This window comes from Sphaeramia orbicularis, chromosome 14, assembly GCF_902148855.1.
Source record: "Sphaeramia orbicularis chromosome 14, fSphaOr1.1, whole genome shotgun sequence".
Lineage (NCBI taxonomy): Eukaryota > Metazoa > Chordata > Actinopteri > Kurtiformes > Apogonidae > Sphaeramia > Sphaeramia orbicularis.
In genome coordinates this window covers 36,782,833-36,803,235 of record NC_043970.1, presented here as the reverse complement: position 1 = coordinate 36,803,235, position 20,403 = coordinate 36,782,833, and the positions used below count along the sequence as shown (strand labels likewise).

General features: G+C 37.4%; 1 protein-coding gene across 2 annotated transcripts in view; it reads right to left on the bottom strand.

Moving 5' to 3' along the window:
- The window catches only part of igsf9bb (immunoglobulin superfamily, member 9Bb), a 206,006-nt gene that overhangs the window by 174,355 nt on the left and 11,248 nt on the right, over positions 1–20,403 (bottom strand). The window lies entirely within an intron of this gene.

Below are 20,403 nucleotides of genomic sequence, written 5' to 3'. Positions count from 1 at the left end.
CCAATTGAGATCTGACAGAGGAAAAGGCAGAGCTGAGTGCCATCAGCTATCTGAGGGATCGCTCATCAGTGTAGTCCTAGTCACGGCTGCTCATTAGGCGATAATGTGCCGCTGTCTTTGCTCCGACAAAGTCACAGAAAACCAGATAAACAAGCATTGTGAAAGCCTACAGGAGCAACATGGAAGTTGCAGTGAGAAAACATTTCCGACTGCTGCCAAATAAGACCACACACCTCACGCTTTAATACCAAAGAAGGTCAAAGGAAGGGAAGGAGACAGCGCTAACATTACAACTGTGGCAGATACTGAACAACTGGCTCTGATGAGATTATACGACATTATTGGATCTACGGAGGATCCAGGACAAAAATCCCGTAATGCTGGCGAAATGCTGCAGTCCAATTCTCACCGTAAGCAACTTTTACCTGATGCTGGAGGAGACACTATGGCAGCTCCCACTAATATGTCTCTATTTATACATGACAGCTACTCCCTACTCACCTCACGTCCATAGTGCACTACCTGCTCTGAAGCTTCTTTCTTCATCTTTTTTGTCCAAAGCTGCTACACTGCACATAATGACTAGATTTCTGTCAGTTCTTCAGCAAACTATCATCTATTTGTATTGAGACAACAGTCAGACCTCTTAATGGGATGATTAAGAACAGATAATGTCAGCAATAGGTTAAGTAGGTTGTTACTTAACACCATGAAGCCAGCCGTGGAAAAGAGCAAGCTGATCCATCACCCATGCTTTAGCAGAGTCGTGGACACACAGACTCAAACAACTGCTAATAGTCAACAATAATTTTTTTTTTTTTTTAATGATATAGCGACACTTTCTGCTCTGCCATAAAGGGTTGGGTTCATATTCAGACAGTATATGAACTGATTTAGGTTTTAAAGAGCTAGTTAGCTACTCATAAGTCTCATAACAATAAATAAACCTGTGAAGAACACTATAGTATGAACAGATGAGCACAGTTCCTACAAGTGTACGCATTTGGACATTTGCAGTACATGCAAGGGATTAGAGCCCAACCGATTAACCCCCCCACCCCTCTGAAAATCACATACCCCGTTTTATGAACTATTCACCCCCCCACACACACCCATTTCCATGCGCTTCCTGTCTACCTCACAGTTTGGTTCTGCAGGCACACCTGGGTATTACTAGTGAAGGGGAGACTGGGGACAGTTGTAACACGGGTCAGTTGTAACTCTTGCAATTGCTCCAATCAGGAACAATTTAGGACTCACCTAATTCACTCTGCACATGCTCAGTTTAGTCCTTAGTCCACATGGGAAATTGTAGTGCCGTGAGGCAGACACATCAAAATTTGTGAGGGAAAACATAATTTTGTGGTCAGTAATATTTTTTGCTCTATTTATTTTTGTGATTGCATAGTTTGCGTTTGAAAGTTGTGTAAATTATCTTTGTGAGATAAACAAAGATTTATGCAACTGTTTATCCCCCTGTCCACAATTATCTAATATAAGATTACTATATCCTGTGTAGATCAGTGTTCTTATTTCATATATCGGCCAATATATCAGTTATCAGCCAATATCAGATATCAGCCGAGATATTGGATATCGTCTTTTTTTAGCCCCCAATATCGGTATCGGCATCGGCCCCAAAAATCCCATATTGGTCGGGCTCTACTAGGGATGTCCCGATCCCACCTACAGATCAGTATCGGCTGCTAATCTGGCATTTTTTAGAAGATCGGATCAGATTTAGTCACAAGATTGGGCCAATCTGGGCCTGATTCGGGAAGGGGGGGTGGGCAAGCATCCTGCCCCCTCAAATTAAAGTTTCCAGAGGTAGGGAAAAGCTGCACAACAGAGGGAGGCTTAGAGGAACTAGTAAAGCATCTATAAGTTTCACTTTCACTCTGCACTTATACTCATTAAAAGGTCCGGTTGTGATGCGTGAGTCGGGTGTTTTTTTAACCCGTTAGGCTTTTTCAGAATTATTTGATCTGACCCAACCTGCCCCGTGAATAAACTGACATTCTTTTGACCCACCCCAACCCAACCCTTGAGTAACCCGCTTCACATCACTAACACACGGCACCGAACACACCCCCATATAATACCTGTACGGACCTGTCCATAGACACACTACAACAGTGGAAAATATACGGTTCTAATTTGTCCCACAGTATGAATTTGAAAAGTGCAAAAATTATACTAAAGTTATTAAGAGTCAAAGGTGTCATACTTGTTTTAGTTCAGGTTCCACATGCAGCCCAGTTGTGATCTCAAGTAAAATAACAGCATAATAACCTATCAATAATGACGCCAAATTCAAATCAAAATTTCATTGTAAAAAGTTCATGTCGGATTGGTATTGGATAGGTATCGGCAAAACTAATCCCAAAAAAAATCGGATTGGTTCGGAAGCAAAAAATCCAGATTGGGAAATCACTAGTTCATCCAGTAGCAAATAACTGTCTTGATAGGCATAATGCCACAGTTTTTTCAGATACTTAAAAAAGATTAATTTACATAAAGTCCTTTGCAGTGAAAAGCATTTTTGAGGAGGATAACATTAAAACAAAATAAAATCACAAAAGTTCTGGGGCCAAACATTAGTATTTCGTCAAACAAAATGGACAGAGATAGGTGAGCTAATGTTAAAATTTTCAGAATTTGCATTAGAGAGTCCTCTGGTGGTCTTATTAGTGGAACTTATTTAACACAACGAGAGTCAAGCTGTCTGAATGTGTCTGAATAAAAAAAAAAAAAAAATTGTTTCATTAAATACGCAGAACGTCTGGCGAGCACACCAGTGAGCTGTCAATCCCAACTGTTAGTCAAAACCCAACAGGTCTGACATTAACACTTCCATTTGGCCTGAAATCTTATTACAGAAGAAAAATGTAAGATGGACTAGAGCACTTATTAAAGGGTCCAAATATAACAAATGAGATCAGAATGAATCCTGGAAAAAAAAAAACAAAAAAACCTACACTTACGCGAGTGAAAAATCTTTGTCAGAGATGTTTGACAAAGACGATAAAGGGAGATAGAAGTTTGATGTAAGTCTATGGGAGCAAAATCCTTTTCAAACAGCATCTAGTGGCCATCAGTGGTATTACAATTAAAGATATTTTCACACTGGCTTCATTTCAGAGAACGTGCATCTTTAGTTTAACCTTACTGATAGTATCCAGACTATACATTTTGAAAATCATTACACCTATAATGAACGTTTACTTTGTTTTCCAGTCACATCTCATGACTATTAAATCTGAGGTTGTGCCTAAATGAAGCAGAAAGAGAGAATCTAGTGCGTGATTTTGCTTTGGTACTTACAGTTACACCTCCTCTGTGAATGCTGATAAATGAAAAAGACACGCCTAAGTAATCATTAAATACTCTTATTATTATTTTGGCCTTAATTAACTGCAAACCACAACAATTTATCTGCAAATTCTATCACCCTACGTTCTCCGACAGCGCTGCCGTACAGCATCGAGGGTATCGTGTGTCCTGTACTGTGCCAGACACCAACACAATCAATGAGTCCTGTTTGTCTACCCGGTGCATATACAGCCATTCCTATAGAATCTGCCTCTTGGTTTGCAATATCAGGGTTATGATGTGAAGCTCGGGGTCTGAGGCTGAATTTAGAGTAGAACAGCTGAGGCCATGGCGAGATATCTTATGGCCCTATCCAATGAATGTTTAATGGGTCTGGAGAAGTCGGCGTGGAGGAAGCTGACTGTGCTGCATCAGTGGGCCAGGCTGTAAAATGAGACAGGGGAGGAAGCTGGCCAGCTCAGGATGACGGGAGGGGAGGGGGAGTAAAATGGAGTACAGTATTCAGAGAAAGTATACAGGACAGGACAGAGCAGTAAGGTGTACGTTAACAGGAAGCTTTTACAAAAACCACACCGACGCAATGAAAAACCCTCCGGTGTAAAGTGGGATGGGTGTGAACTCATAGGTGGCGTGATGCAGAATTTGTATCATGGTACGATTTAAGATCCTGGCAGTTTCAGGGTGTATTTTATGGGAGGTTTGTTGCTTCATCTACTGGTGTACAAGGTATGTGACAGCATACCAACATTAGTATAATAACAGCTGTGATTTACATGGCCTCGCCAAACAATGCAATATAAAAAGCAATCGGTATGAATGCAACAACCACAGCTGCATCTGCAACAGAAAAACAGAACTTAAAAATGACTAGATCTGCCAAAACGTTGTACAAAATATTCGAAGAGAGTTCAAAAAACTTAAATGATATGAATGGAACCATGCATAGGTCTATTGTTATTGTGTAATGTCACTAAAAAGAGAACATTACTAGAATGAGGTGAGGTTGTAGCTGTTCTGATGTATCAAATAACAGGGCTTTGTTTTCATTGCCAATCTGTCAATAATTTTCCAGATTAATCGATAAGTTGCTTTTTTTTTTTTTCTGAGTGCTTTCAAAGGTTCAAGATAAGGTCCTAAAATGGTTGGTTAAACAAAGAATTACCATAAGACCATCAACTACTAAACATATTTGGTTTCTGTCAAAATACCTCTGATTCATTATAAAACTCCAACAAGACAAATTAAGTCACAGTTTAATTTATGGCAGTTTATCTGTATAATGATAAAAATGTTGACTCATATTTACTTCATCTAAATATTGTCAGTATTATAACGTTTTATAATTGTATTCAGGTTCAGATTCAGAAAACTTGATTTATCCCATTCGGGCAATTATTTGCAGCTTACCACCGACATCAGCCCATATCCAAAGTGCAATGTGACAAACAGAAATAAATCAGTGCACAAATACAAGATCATTGGAAGCGACTACGAATAAATGCATTTAAATAATCGACAATAAATAATCAATAAATACCAATGCAGACTAAAAGACCCTATTGGTCCTGCTGACATTAAAAAAAATAAATAAAAAATCCCAAATAAAATTACTAAAATGGCTGCTGTCAGAGTTTTAAAGAATGTGTGACAGCTAGGGCTGCTTGATTATAGAAAAAAAAATAATCACGATTATTTTAGCAATAATTGAAATCACAATTATTAAAAACGATTATTCGTAAACCTTAAAGTTGTTTTTTTTTTCTTGCAAAACAATGTAAGATATACTCTTTAAATATAAATAAAGCTTTTAACCATTAAAACAAAGTATGTTCACTTTTGTACGAAACAAAAAAATCTTTGAATGCAAATAAGTATACTGTAAATTCAAGTATGTTTCCTTTTGTAAACAAACAGTGCACTGGAATTAAACTGCTCTAGACTTGCCATAGAACTGGAGCAATAAAAAAAAAAACCTCACGTAAAGTGCAAATTATAAATTCAAGTATGTTCAATGTAGTATGAAACATAGTAAATTCAGTGGCGTGCCGTGAGGTTTCAGTTAGGTTAATACGGGAGTTGCAGCGTAAAGAGATTCGGAGACTGAAGATTGCATTGCGGACGAAGTTGTAGACAGAGTTTTTTTTGTGTTTTAGTTTTTCATAAGATTATGATAAAGGCGGCGGTGGTTAAACTTTAGATGGTTAAAAGGTTTGCTGTGTTACCGGTCGGTGCAGACACAACTACGAAACACTTTTTGCATGTAATGGGTTTTTGCTCTTCATCAAACCCAAAGTGATTCCATACAATTGAATTTGACTTGCCTTTTTTCTTTACCAAGCACTTCTGCTGTGATTCTCCTGCTATTTTTCTAGGCCGCTAGGTACAACTTTCCTCTTGGGGTGGACCTGCCGGCTAGCTGGCAGCTGGAGCTTAGAAGGGGGCGGGGCAGAGCAGCTCATGGTAGCTTGCGTGCGCGTGAATTAAACAACTCAAAATTAATAATCGTTTTTTCTTGATTACATAATTTTTGTAATCGTTACGTGTAATAATCAAAATCATAATTGAATTTTGATTAATTGCACAGCCCTAGTGACAGCTGAAAATTTTGGTTGAAAATTATGCAAAAAATTCTGAATTTATACACAGATAAAAACAACAAAAAGTATCACACACTAGGAAAATATATAGTCTGGTTGTTACTCCCTGTATTTTATTATAGGTGATAAAACTGTGGTTCAGGTTGTGGATTATTGTGATTCTCCTACAAAACATCATCATCTGATCTTTTTGCCAGATCAACCGCCCCTATGCTAAACAGTACTAAGATAATTATATTACTATTATTCATAATAAGCGTATTGTTTCAGCTATGCTACAGAATGGCGGTGTATGAAAAATATATGGAAAATGTAAAAGTGTCATATGATTTGGGACATGTAAAGCAGCACACAGGTTCATCAGCAGCTCTAGTTCATGTTCTTAAAATCAGCTGAGGGAGTTTGCAGGAGTCTGGAGCGTCGTTCCAGTCACACCGGTCTGCCTGTTACAGTGAACATACTGTATTCACTCATGCATCTAACGGCTTCCTCTGCCCGCCGGTGCCAGTGTTCATGTCTCCATGTCTGTGAAGCTGGCAGTGGGCGAGCATCGATCTGACTTCTTCTGGGATTTCGGAGCAGAACAGGAAAGCACTGTCAACTCCGGGGAAGGTTTTCCTTTCACCGCGTTGGTTGCATTTGACTGCAGACAGGGACTGGAAGTAGAATGTATTATCGCTGTCTATAAACAATGTCAGGATCACTTCAGAGGTTTATTATAACGTTGTGTGGTGACAATCCCGGTGAGAGACCCCAGACCCGAGGAAGTGGAGAGCTGGAGAGTTGACAAGCAATATCAGAGCAGAGCAGCTTTTTCAGCAACACTTCAACCAAACTCTCCATCATACGCAGGTACTTTTATGGAACACAGATGCAGTGGCCACACTAGGAGGCTACACTTCAACATGTTAAAGTGGCCTGAAAAAAACTTCAGAGTGATGCATCAGGCTGAGCGCAGCAGGAAGCTTCATGAACATGTTCTGAGTCCTTCACAGTCCCTGCCTACTCGCTCATTAGAATAAAACTTCCCATTAGGGACTGTGCTACTGTGTACATCTGTCCGTCCATATGTCCAACGCCAAACCTGCAGCTGTTTACCAACACACTAACGAAGCCTGCAATCTATGAGACATACCATAAAAAACACAGCTGGAGAAAGATGCACAGCTAGATGTAAACATCAGCATAAGCAAGAGGTTATCCATGCATCATTATTAGTTTTAAGGAGACTGTCATTTTCCTGATCGATTTCATTTTCAAGTATTTTGCTGATTTGATTTTTTCTTCTTCCAAAGAGAGTCTAATTGCACAAATGAAAACGTAATTTTCCTTAATGGAAAATCCAACCAATGGGTCATAAAAGACTGTTAAATACCACTTCCATGTTAATTGAGCTCTATCCACTCAAAGTTTCAGAAATGATCTCTGAACCAAGGTTATAATAGTTTTGGATGTTTCATTATAGTTTAGTTTTATTTAGTTTTGACTTTTTCTTCTCTAATTCAGTTAGTTTTAATTAGTTTTTAGAGCAAGTTTGCTAGTTTTTATTAGTTTTCGTTATTTTCAAAATGCTTAGTTTTAGTTTAGTTTTAGTTTCTTTATATCATTTCTCTTCTTCACCATTGAATTCAGATAAATCCCGTACAGGACTCTGCTGCTTTCTCTCAACTTTAGTCTCTATGTTTCCAGGTAGAGTGGGGATGAGAAGACAATTAAACGACAAGTGGCAAGAAGTGACAGACCGTTAAATATCGTATGGGGCCAGCTAAAATTGCTTGAGGGAAATAAATTGAATTTATATCAATCTGACATTGGGAGAGACGAAAATGAAGGGAATTTTATCCAGAATTTTTATACGTTTTAGTTAGTTTTGTAAACACACAATACAGTTTCAGTTAGTTATCATTTTTTCTTTTAATTATAGTTTTTATTTATTTCAGTTAACAAAAATGTTTTTACAATTCTAGTTTTCGTCATTTCGTTAGTTTTCGTTAACGATAATAACCTTGCTCTGAACATCAGCATGTTTCAAACATATGTCACATGACTGCTATGAATGTGACCAGTATTATCACAACAAAATGCAGAACAAGTGGTGCCAGGCACAACAAACCCCACACCTAGCATGTATTTCGCCCATTATAAGTAAATTGGAAGATTTTTTTTAAAAATCATAAAAAATGTGAACTTTGACCTACTTTTCCCAAAATGTAACCACATCTATTCTGGGTCACTGGCAATCTATAAATCAATTTGGTATGAATTGAACCAATAGTTTTGCTGTTAAAGTGTTAACAAACAAACAAACCAAACCAAAAACAATACCCCTTGCCTCACCTTCAGGGGGCGGGGTAAATATAGAGACAAAAGCAACAGACTCACTTATAATTCATTATCTGTGTTCAATTACCAAATGGTTGTCTTGTTTTTTTTCTGGAAAGTGTCATGTAAACGAGTGAATCAGGACATGAGTGATACATACCAACTGATCAGACCCAAAGAGGCAAAAAATGGGGGTGTTAGCATCATATAAGTAAACACAGAAACACATACACACCCTCCTACACTCTAATATTCTTTAACTTAGATTATGGCACACATACGCACAATATACTTACGTAATTTCACATTTATTTCCATCATTTTATGGACACATATTTTTGTGAACCTAGACCTGGCCACCTGAATCAATCCCCGATCATAACACTGCCCCCACAGGCTTGTACTGCTTGTTTCAGCCTAGCTTTAAAAGAGTCCAGGCTCTGCATATCTCAGTGTTCCATTCAGAAACATGTCTGTAAAAGAGCAAATCGATCCACTGAATGAATCCCCTGCCCTTCATCTTAATCACTTCTGCTGTCAGATTGTAAAACCAACAGCATGAAGGTATTCCTGAACTGATTTCAACTTCATTTGGCAAATGGGGTCAAAATGTAGTTTATGGTGATCCTGATGAAGTTTAAACATGTAGATTTTTTTTTTCGTCTTCATGCACCTTGGAAGTAGGAGCCAGAAACCCCTAAAGGTGTCCACAAGTGTTCCTACGAGAGTTTAGAATCTGACTCTGCAGCTCCGGGACCGATAGTAATTATTCATCATTATTTCTACAACTATTTTTTACATTAACTCTGCAAGTTAATGTGGACTGAAACCGAACACTTCAGTGTAGGTCAGGGGTGCGCAATCCTGGTCCTTGGGGGCCGGTATCCTGCATGTTTTAGATGTTTCCCTCTTCCAGCACACCTGAAGGTCATTATCAGGCTTCTGCAGAGCTTGATGATAGGCTTATCATCTGAACTAGATGTGTTGGAAGAGCAAAATATCTAAAACATGCAGGATACCGGCCCTTGAGGACCAGGATTGCCCACCCCTGGTGTAGGTGCTAAAGTATCACTATGAACAAACTGATTAGTGACATTAATGCTACAGCTTCACAGGTTACTGCATTCTACTCTGTAAAATATTGTAATTACACCAATGAAAGAATGTTAGCTGAGTGGCAAAGTTTTGACAGGAATGCTTTTTAATCTGCACAATCCTTCTGAGTTCCAAAAGTCAGAACTAAACATGGAGAATCAGCGTTCAGTTTCAATGCTCTGTACATCTAGAACAAACTACCAGAAAATATCAGGTCTGCTGAGAGTCTGAGTTCTTTTAAGTCAAGGTTAAAGACTGACCTGTTCACTGCTGCCTTTGACTAAAAGGCTTTTTACTTTGTAATTTTTTTTTTTAAATTCTCTTTCAAAACTCTGCACTGCAACCCTTACTTTAATATGTGTGCGCTTTTACATTTTTGGATTTTATGTGTCGTTTTCTTACTTGCTGTTTTTAATCACCTTTTACATGTTTCTTTTATAATGTTTTAAATGTGTTTCTTTTTCCCTGTCGTTGTATTTCAACGTCCTGTCTGAAGCACCTTGAAATGCCTTGTTGCTGAAATGTGCTATACAAATAAACTTGCCTTGCCTTCTGAAAAGTAGATTATATATCAAATCAAGATCATATTAAGCCAACCCTAGATCTGATAAAACAGCATTATGGGTCGTTTATGGTTTTTATGATCATGTTGAGTGAATTCAACCCTTAAAGACCCAAACAGCCACCATCTACCAAAATCATTTACTGACACTGTTTAATCCCTGTTGATCCACTAATCCATGTAAATAAGTGGTGTAAAATGCAGTTTGTCATCTTTTCATGGTCATCAGATATGACCCATTTGGACGTTCAGAGGCTCCATAGTGAATGTGGAAACACCACCTTCTACAACATTGATTCTCCAGTAAAACCAGTGGAGTTAGATCAGTAACACTGGATGGAGACAGTGGGTTTATGCTCAGTTAATGATAGATTTTGCTGAAAAAGTCACATTTTCTTCAATTTTCTCTATTTTTGATATAATAATCCTCAACTTTACTCTGAGCTTTTATGAACATTTACATGATTAGGAAATTAAATGTAGAAAAATACCTGATTTTCACTGAAAAAAAAACACAAAATACAGAAGATAATATTACAATAAATAAATATTAAAATACAGAGAACAATTCATTTGGAACTAACACAAATGTCACACTGGGTCCTTATGGGTTAAGTCTGTTCAGTCCTTTTGTGTCCGCTTTAACATGCAGTAGTTTATGTAAAGCTTTAGTTTCAGCTCATAAGCGGTCCAAGCAAAATTATTGCAAATGAATTGGAATGACCATGAAAATCACCTCCATTGACCTGCATAAAAATACCAGAATGAAAACAGAAAATGTCCTATTTCTATCACTATTAACTAATCAATTCAGGAAACCCAACAGCATGAAGGTATTGCTGAATTTATTATAATTCCAATTGGTAAAAGGAGTTAAAATGTAGTTTATGATAATCCTGATGGAGTTTTAACATCTAAACTTTAAAACATATAAACTTTTTTATTTTCCTTTATACCGCACACCAAAAAGTGTCCACAAGTGTTCCCCTGTTTCTTTTTTTTTTTAAGTCTAAAATTAGATTCTGCCAACATTTCCCCTCAAATGACCAGTTCTAACGACCGAATAAATGCACACCTCGACTGAAAAATGCGCCCTTTAAACGGCAATGAAATATCACTCTGTCTTGACGTCCCCCCCCAGCTCTAATCAAAGGAATTAAACGAAAATAGAATTTTCAATAGTCCCTACTGCTAACTCCACAGCGGTACTACAAGATGTCGATACAACCGGACAATGTTTTGATGATGTGCCCATTTCGTGTACTCTGACTGCAGCACCAGGGATACAGCAATTACTGGCTGGATGGCTTTAAGATGAGTCAGCTAAAGGACACTGGGACGGTATATTCGGATATGAGAGCAGCCGTCCTTCCTGAAACGCCGGGCCGTGATCAGTATACAGCACACGCTCATATCTGTAACTGCTATGATCTGCTTTAGGCCCCTGCAGATCTGAGGCTGTGAGGTTATTGCAAGACAGTCCGCTTAGGATAAAACACAACACTTGTCTTTTCGCGAGCCCAGAGACAAGCAGAGATAGTGTCTGTATCCATGCTGAACTCCAGCAGTAGTCCAAACACAACTCCATGCTCCTTTCACTTCAGATAAATAATTGAGGTTACACAAGAAGGCAATACTAGATAAGAAGCCGCCCCCCCGTCCTCCCCTGCACAGAATTAGGTGACAACCCCCGGACACTGAGTGATGGTACAGACAAAAGTTAATGCACTCACAGCCGCTAACTGGAAACCTAGTCAAAATTAGCTTCGTAGTTTTCCATGCAATAAAAGCTAATCAAAGCTTAATGAATCTCCTGAGGTAGAATTTCTGAATCAGGGGCAGTTTGTGCATTTGCAGAGTTGAAGTATTGAATCTTAACTATGATTTCAACAGCTGTAATATGTGAAACGGCTAAAATTTACTTAGGGGGTCAAATGAGTGGCCATTTCTGTAAAAAAAAAAAAAAAAAGTTGTAAGAAATGCGTACAACTGTGTTGAAATAATGCTAATCCATTTGTACACAGACTACTGATATCATTTGACAGTGGAAGCTATATTTTCAGAAATATTGGATTTTCAATAGCACGTGTATGTGAAAACTTTTGCTGGTGGACGGACGTGACATTACCCATGATGCTCTGGTCAGTACCAGTACTTTATTAGTAATAAACATATACTTACTATTGCTAATTATCCTCTTATTCATAAATGTTAGTATTGTGGATCTAAAACAATAACAGCTGACACAAAAACACAAAATGTGGCAGTGGATGGATGTGACATGGTTGTTACGGATCCCATCATACTGATGCTCGGCAGCCATGTCACTGTTTCCACAAATGATCCCTGTGCAAAAACTAGGATCAGAATTATTTATTGTATAGTTTATCATCATACTAAAGAGGAAATAACAATATAGAATTGTTATGTCTTTATAAAAATGCTTATTATTAGAAAACTGTGTGACATTTTTAATGTGTTTATTCGCGTAACATAAGCAGGATGGATCAACACCATACTCCATATTGCAACCTGTAAAAATAAAACATGTGATATGTAGTATATAATCTTGGAAGAAAAATTGGGGAATCTAAAAGAATAGAATATTTGTTTTTCAGGTAAATTCAGTTCAAATATAACTTGGCCATTTGTGACATGAAAATATAGCATTAATTGTGATGAAATTGGACATTTTTGAGTTGAAAACATAGTTCATATGACCATCAACATGTTGCAACAGAACTGAAATCCTGTAAATTTGCATAACTTGCATTTACCAACACAAAGTTCCTTTGGGGATTCACTTATATTGATTTCTTATGCACAAAGACATAAATAAGACCTCTAAGCAAATTTTAGCCAGAAAAAAAGTAATATTACAAGCAACCTGGGGTGTATAAATAAATAAAACTAGCTGCGACAGGTAAAGGTGTTAACAGTCAACCTGCTCCAAATGCAACAGCGTTAATAACCGTGCTATAAACACAGACGAGGCATCTTTCTGGGGACTGAAAATAGAAACACCCTGACATTAGCACAACACCGAAGCTCTGTGGACTCCTCATACATAATTGACAGGACTCTGCAACAATCTACAGCCACACATGAAGCATCTCTGCTGACAATCTTTCCTATCAACTTATCCAGCCAAGAGCCCCCGACAGACTAGTTCACTGAACCAAAATGGAGGCTGCTGGGCCCCCGGGGCCCTGACAGCAGCCGTCACTCACTGCTCCTTGGCCCAAATACCAGATTGATTGACATCTAAAGGTTGGTGACTTTTATGAAGTGTACCATTTGCCCCGAGCAACAGGGGTGCTACTTTTCATTAAGCTGAGTGGGAGTGAAGGCCTTCCCTGAACATGAAGCTAAGTGGGAATACCAAGTACAACAGGAACTTACAACTGTAAAGACAGGCTGCAACAGAACTTCTCTTTGTTTCCTGAATCATCTACACAGCAAAAATCAAAATCAAACCAAGTGTTTTTTTTCTCAGTTCTAGTCAAAGTCATATCTCATCGCACTTAAAATAAGACATAATGACCTAAAGAGTAACTTTTCAGTGAGATGTAAGAACTTATTTTTAAACAATAGATCTTGAAAATCTTATTTCAAGAAATCTTACCAAGATAATTTTCACTTGTTCCATTGGCATTTTTTTTTTTTTTTTTTGCTTAATTCAAGATTCAAGTTTTTCAAGATCTATTGTCTTAAAATAAGTTCTTGTATCTCACTTACAAGTTATGTCTTATTTTAAGTCTGATGAGATATTTTGACTAGAAATGAGAAAAATACACTTGGCAAGATTTTGATTTTTGCGGTGTAGTCTAGGTCTAGGTGGACAATACCTCAGATATACAGTACCTGATTTACAATGTAATTCCTTCTATATGGGATGCATAAATGAATGCCAAGTGACAAGTTTTTTTATGTTGGTAGCATGAAACAATTCACTTGAGCCTTTCAATGGTGATTTTATTTGTTGTTTTTCCTCTCAAAGATACATTCATGTCAAATGCACAGCACAGCAGTCAATAACTGTTCTACTTTTTCTATGCAAAAGTTACTTTGTTCTCCAAGGAATGTCCAAAGAGAATGGATGACGACTACTTTGTTTTTATCTGTTTTAATATGTTGTACAGGGTGCTTACTCTTTATCTACATAAAAATTCCAGATTTTATCAAAACTGCTATTTTCTTCCCCAAGATCTTGACTCTATGTACTTTCATACTCGCGTGCCTACTTTTTGGTTGAGATTGTACCTGTTGTGTGTTGTAGAAAAGCTCATTTTAAAAAATGTAGGAATGCATAATTCGCAGTGAATTATGTTTTACTGACAGAAACATTTTCAAAACATATGAAAATCACAAAAGTACATGGATATTACACAAACAGGTTCCACTAGAATCATTCCAGTACCGACCGGTTAGTGAAATCATATCTAGTTTTTAAATGCTTTCCTCATGTACTTCTTATCTTACATGACTGTGTGCCTTTGAGCATACTGTAAAATTCAACTATGAGAGAATCTTTTTCCATACTTTACTTTATTTTCACACAAAATTCTAGACTTTAAAACAGCGTATCAAAAGTCCATACTTTTTAAGACTTTCAAGACCTCTGCAAACACCCTGGATGCACAGGGTGGGGAAGCAAAATTTACAATATTTTAAGGCAGGGATTGAAAGACAGTGTATGACCAATTAGTTTATTGAAAGTCATGAGAATTTATTTGCCACAAGAAAATTGACATAATAGAAAATGTTTTTATTCTATGTGTCCTTTATCTTTCTCAATAACTGCCTTCACACGCTTCCTGAAACTTGTGCAAGTGTTCCTCAAATATTCGGATGACAACTTCTCCCATTCTTCTTTAATAGTATCTTCCAGACTTTCTCGTAATAGTTTTGCTCATAGTCATTCTCTTCTTTCCATTATAAACAGTCTTTATGGACACTCCAACTATTTTTGAAATCTCCTTTGGTGTGACGAGTGCATTCAGCAAATCACACACTCTTTGACGTTTGCTTTCCTGATTACTCATATGGGCAAAAGTTTCTGAAAAGCTATGGATAATAGTGTTAGGTATGATTATGACATCAATATATGTTTGGTTTCAAAACAATTGACGTAGTGCCCGCTGAGAAAAAACAACTAAATGTTCACTGTAAATTTTGCTTCCCCACCCTGTGCAGTATATGGTGAATATGTTTGCTGCTCTGTGTCCAAGAAAATTTCCCTTATGTGCCAATAAAGTTAATCCTGATCCTGAAATGGGCCGAGGACCAAATAGAGCTGAGCGATCTGTCCAACACTTCAGATATTTTGAGGTTGAATCATGATCCATGATATGAATTACAATTTTCTCATGTCAAATACAGGAGAGTTACAACTAAACTCTAAGTGATCCTCTGGTTTTCTCTGGTTTATAGAGTCTTAGGCTGTGTGTGATGACTCTATGTGTGTTCATTATATAGTTACATATGGTTACATAGATGGTAATGGTTTCTATCACTGGTAGTAACAGTTACAGTAGTAGTACATCCACTGTTAATACTTGTACTTGCAGTAGTAGTAACAGTTATGAACATTTGTTCTAGTTATTGGTAATTATACTAACACCAGCTGATCTACTTTTTAACAGTTCAAGTTCAGTTTGCTGTGCATCCATGTGTCTTTTCCTGCTTCCCCCCGTCTCCCCCAGTCTCCCTCTCTCTTTTTCTCTTCCTTTACCCTCTCTTTAACCCCAGCTGGTCCTGTCAGACGTCCATCCTCCAGGAGTCTGGGTCTGCTCCAGGTTTCTTCCTGTTAAAAGGAAGTTTTTCCTTGCCACTGTCACAGCTCACAAGTGTTTGCTCCTGGAGGATTCTGTCGGGTTTCTGTAAATTGGTTTGAGAGTCTGGTTTCGACCAACCCTATATGTAAAGTGTCATGAGATAACTTTTGTAATGATTTGATGCTGTATAATAAAAATCTGATTGACTGATGTGATTGTATCTCTCTAGAAATTCTGCAAAATTACATAGTATATCTAGAAGTGTATTACAAATATCCAGCTGCAGTGTTTCCGTTAATGAACAGACACTGTGGCGGCCCATTTTGCACCATCATAGAATAAATACAGTTTTCACACTAGCATAATTCTAATCATTTACATAAATCAGACTCAGAGTTTAGAATCTGGCTGAAGGACTGATGGTAATTATTCATCATTTCCTCTGTAAAATATCGTAATTACACCGATGAATGATGTTAGATGAATGGGAAAAGTTTTGACAGGACTGTTTTTTAATCTGCACAGTCTTTCTGAAAAGTACATCACGAATCGAATCAAGGCTGATCGTGATCCAAGATGGTGAGATCACCCAGTCCTAGTTTTACTATTTTGTATTATAACACTGCATTATGGGTTGTTTATGCTATTTCCGATTAAATCGAGTCAAGTGTATTTAAGTCTGTTCAGAGTGAATTTTTGTTTGTGTCTGCTTGCAGGTTGCAGTAGTTTCTGTAAAGTTTTTGTTTAAAAACATGAAAATCACATCCATTCACTTGTATAAAACACCAGAAATATATTTTTTTAAAGTTGTAATTTCCATCACTATTTTTGCATAATTTGCCACCTTCTATTGGTATCTACTTTATGATATATTTTGGTGATATAAAAGAAAAATCACTTCTGTATTTCAGAAATAATCTTTGTATATTTTAACTACTTCCATCAGATTTTCTGTGTGCAATTTTTGTTCACAAAGCCTAACAGGTGGATAAAAATACCAATTTTAATTATATATTCAATGAAATACATTTGTCTACATTGTGCACTGTTTGTGTATAAATAAACTATTGTTAGGCTTATATTATTCCAGTGACAAGTAAACCGAACTGATCATAAAACTAAAGCTGATCTTAAAATAAAATTATTGCAACAAGCTTGACCCATTTAAGAAAAAAGTAGTTATTAGCAGCAATTTACTAAAACATAATCCAGATTAAATTATTTGTTGATACACCCAGTCATACTCTAAAATTATTCTAAACCCTTAAATGTCTTTCTCATTGCAAAAAGAAAACTAAGGATCAAGTAGTGGGTTTTAGGAAGTGATCCGATTTCGATGTGTATAATGAAATGCCAGGGAGTGGAGGCTCAATTTGAAGCCGACAGCAAGAAAATTACATCTAAAAATAACAACCGACATCTTCAAACTTTAACATGTTCATTTTCTTTTTTTTTGGGGGGGGAGAAGGGCGGCTCAGTGTGCAAGGGGTTTTAAGCTGAGATGCACCCTCTGATTTTAACAACATGCGTGACCTCAATCCAGGAAGTGGAATGTTGGAATTAAGAGGACGATTTATTGGGGACCACAGGGCTCAGCCATCTCACTCTGATTCCAAGTGAAACGTTTGCTGCAATGAGGGGAAATGCACACCTCCACTACGAGTCGAATACGAGGCTGTACTTTAAAGAACTGCAGAAAGAGAGTGAGCTGTTTGAAGTCCTAAGAGCATGGAAATAGATTCATACACTCTAGGATGCTGATAGGATGCAGCCTCATCTGCAGGCTCCGAAATCCCAGGTGAATTTTGCAAAAAATATTAGTGGACAAGTAAGTTTAGACTCTCTGAAGTGTGGGGTGATTCATTCTATTCGCCTCTGCTTATATCTTGGATTTTACCATCAGAAGATACTTAATCCATAAAGACTCAAACATCCATTAGTAACCAAAAGCATCTACTGATCTAAAATGTTTAATATCGTCTCATTCATTAAGCCTATCAATACATGTAAATACAGTTTGTCGTCTTTTCATGGTCATCAGATATGATCCATTTGGACGTTCAGAGGCTCTGTAGTGAACGTGGAAACACTAGTCGCTTTTCCATTGACCCTCAAATTGCGCAAATATAACTTACGCATAAAAAATTACCTAAAGGAAAAATGACAGTTTCTCATTTTTCGATTAAAAGGTTTTGCGCTGGCAAGAGGTGGTTTTTTGGGCGTAGCGCAAATAGTATAACATGCAAAACTGCAATGGAAAGACCTTTTTTCGCAACTAGAGCCAGATGAATGGACTCTATGCACAGCCCCATTACTTCCTGAACTTCAGACGGGTCCTTTATTTCCTGTCTTTGGTTATTGGACACACTGATTAATCCAGGTGTACCTAATTAATCAGTAGTCACATCAAGAAGTAGCAGAAACACTTGGATTAATCATTGTGTCCAATAATCAAAGACAGGAAATAAAGGATCCACCTGAAGTTCGGGAAGTAGTGGGGCTATTCATAGTGTCCATTAAAAAAACGAATGTTGACGTACGTTACAACAAGCAAAGAAGAAGAAACATGTCGCGGTATGTGTGGACACACCAGGAAACCCAATCATTTTTTAATTTAGTACGAGATAAAGGGGTAATATAATAACAATAACAATAATAATAATAATAATGAATATATCTTTAAATCAACAGCATATTTACATTCGTTGCCATGTTTATGGAGTGACTTCTCGTGTCATCTCACAATAATAAATAAACAAATCATCGAATTTGTGATTTAATGGAAAAACCGACATTACGCACTTCAGTTTTTTCAACATTTAGTAAATATCGGTAAAGTTTTGCGCAGATGTCCAATGGATAAGCAACTATTGTCATCTTCTAAAACATTGATTCACCAGTAAAACCCATGGCGTTTCATCAAAGAGAGTGGATGGAGACATTTGGTTTGTTATTGATATATTTTGCTGAAAAAGACACTTTTTCTTCAGTTTTCTCTGTTTTGATATAATAACCTTTAAATTAACTGAGTTTTCAAGAACATCTAAATTAAATATGGGAAAATACACGGTTTACAGAAAAACATGAAAAACACAGAGGATAATATTGTAATAAATGGCGATAGATCACTTAAGAAAGGTTAAATGGAGAGAAAAATTCATTTTGGACACAAAAGTAGCACTGGGTCTTTATGGGTTAAATAAAATCATCTATTGCTTCTCTTTAGGTCTACATTCATCTCTTGGCTGCTTTACTCACTAATCTACATCAAACCTGTAAAAGTTCAAATCACAGCCCAGATAAAAACCAAATATGTCTTGAGCAACACTTACATGTAACAGCCAACACACAGCTCCTTCTGTTCGAAAATGCTCAACACCCATGAGATTTTAATCCACGCTGTGTATGAGACACAGATCTCCCTTTTCCACGTCTTGGTCAGCAGCTTTGTTTTTGCCAAGTAGCCACCCACTTACAGGGAGAACACTCATTAAGTGATCATACTGTAGGGATCATCAAAAAAACAGCCAAACCAGGAAAGTTTCTGGGAATGAAATTAATTAGGCGGCTGCACTGCTTGCCAGCTCCATTTACACACATAGTTTACCCAAAAATAAAACTACGCATGCTCTGACTGAGAAGACGCCATCAGAAAATCACAGAAACAAGCTCCAAAAACTGTTTTCTGTAGCTTCAGAGCTCCACATGAATCTCATTTTACTCAAATAAACACCAGCTCTTAATGATAAGCACCCAGGGGAAGCAGGTTAAGGAGGATCAAAAACACTTCAGGTGTAAAAACAACCAAGATGCAACTGAGATGCAATCATCCAGCGGTAGACGTGGTCAGAAGTGCAAATGAATTACATCAACCAATGGGCAGCTTCCAGGAACAACACACATCAATGCTTTACATGGTTGAATCAAGAAACACACAGAAACTGAACCAGTAATGAGTCTCTGGAACATTAATGTCAAACATAAGCTGACGAATATGTTCAGCCACTGCATTATCTGACTATTGTATGTAACTTTTGGAAGAGAAACTGCTGTGTGTGGGAAATGCAAACTGTGAGTTTAAAGTGTGGAGCAGAGATCAAGTATAAATGTAATCCAGCGAAATCCAATTTCCAGAGACAAAGGTGCTTTCAGACACTGAGAGGTTACAGCTGCCGCCGCCTCCATTGTTCCATGTTCAACCAAAGTGCCAAGTAGGAGGTTCAAGCAGCTGAGAAGAGCTTCTTTCAGCCTCAGTTAATGACATAGACGGTGTGAAGGTGGATGAAGCCAGGTATGGAGTCAGGCTGAGGCCCATGGTTGTGTCTTATGAAGCCAAAACTGCCTAAATAAGAGTTTGAGCGGGTTCTGCTGCTTAAATCAGGGTTTACCCAAGGTTTCGTTGGGGGTCATGGCAATAGCAGATTCTGCCCCAGAAGTTTTTTTATGTCATCTGAATTAAAACCACCTACTTCATCTTCATATATTTCATTTTAACTAAGTTTAGGTGCACAACTTGAGAGTTTGGTGGTCCTTTAGCAAGAAAATATTAAAATTGTCCATAAAATGTCTCATTTCACATAATTTTGCATGATTATTACTTCCATATCTGTATGAAGATTTGTAAAACTAGAGAAGATAATACTAAAAATACTTTACTTAAGAAGTCCACTGGGTTCCAACTTCTGATATTATACCTGAAAAAAGCCATTTAGTTAAG